The sequence below is a fragment of the Aegilops tauschii genome, chromosome 1, assembly GCF_002575655.3.
Source record: "Aegilops tauschii subsp. strangulata cultivar AL8/78 chromosome 1, Aet v6.0, whole genome shotgun sequence".
NCBI classification, from domain to species: domain Eukaryota; kingdom Viridiplantae; phylum Streptophyta; class Magnoliopsida; order Poales; family Poaceae; genus Aegilops; species Aegilops tauschii.
The window spans coordinates 25,979,907-25,981,164 of NC_053035.3; the positions used below are offsets into that span (position 1 = coordinate 25,979,907).

At 55.7% G+C, this 1,258-nt stretch overlaps 1 non-coding gene across 1 annotated transcript; it reads left to right on the forward strand.

Annotated features, from left to right (window-relative positions):
- The first annotated feature begins 466 nt into the window (after window positions 1-466).
- LOC120972997 (small nucleolar RNA Z247) lies at window positions 467-605 on the forward strand. The gene has a single exon (XR_005767126.1). It is a non-coding gene; the product is annotated as a small nucleolar RNA Z247 (small nucleolar RNA).
- The last annotated feature ends 653 nt before the right edge of the window (window positions 606-1,258 follow it).

The window sequence follows — 1,258 nt, forward strand, 5'->3', positions numbered from 1 at the left end:
CCTTCCCGTCCTCGCCATTCGTTAATGCAGCCACCGAGAAGCTCACGAAGGGCAATCAGGCGCTATGGCGGGCGACCGTGCTCTCTGCGATCCGGGGCGCGCAGATGGCAAAGTACCTCGACGTCGAGCAACCACCACCACCCAAGCAGATCGACGTGACTTCGTCTGATGGCAAGACCACGGCGAAGGCGCCGAACCCTGAGTTCCAAACCTGGTATGCACAAGACCAACAAGTCTTCTCCTATCTCCTGAGGACTCTTCCCTGTGAGATCGCCATCCAGGTTGCTTCGTGTCATACCTCAGCAGAGCTCTGGAACACGGTTAAGGGATGCTTGCATCCCGCACCCGTTCCCAGACCACCAATGTTCGGATCACCCTCGCCAATCTGCAGAAGGGGAACTCCTCCACCACCGACTATGCCGGGAAGATCAAGTCTCTCTGCGACGAGCTGATAGCCGCAGGGAAGAGGGTGGATGAGGACGACATCATCTCTCACATCCTGGCAGGGCTCGAAGAAGACTTCGATCCGGTGGTGTCCGCCATGTGCTCCCGGGTGGAGCCGGTCACCGTCGCCGAGTTGTTCTCACAGCTGCTCAGCTTCGAAACGAGGCTGAGTCCTCGGGGTGGAGAGTCGCAGTCCTCCGCCAACGCTGCTACCCGAGGCTGCAAACCTGGCGATGGTGGTGATCGCGGCCGCAGACAAGGCGACAACAGCAGCAGCGGAGGAAACTTCAACAGCAATCACGCCTCCGCTCCCAGGGTCCAATGCCAGATTTGTGGCAAGACGGGCCACCCATCTTGGAAGTGCTGGAAACGCTACGACGAATCCTACCAAGGTGTGGAGGAGAACTCGGCCAACCTCGCTGCACTACAGTACGGGGTGGACACCAATTGGTACTTGGACAGTGGCGCCACCGACCACATCACGGGAGACCTGGAGAAGCTGACCATATGCGACCGCTATACCGGCAATGAACAGATTCACACCGTGAGTGGTTCAGTTATGGTTATTAAACATCTTGGTCATTTAGCTATTCATACTCAAGATCGTGGTCTGCATCTAAACAACATTCTCCATGTACCCGAAGCAAACAAAAGTGTAATATCTGCTAGTCGTCTTGCCGTTGACAACGACTCCTTTGTTGAGATTCATCCCTATTCTTTTTTTGTAAAGGATCGGGGAACGAGGAGGGTCCTTCTCCAAGGCAGGGATAGAAGAGGTCTATACCCTGTCAAACACACGAGACAAGGCGCCAAG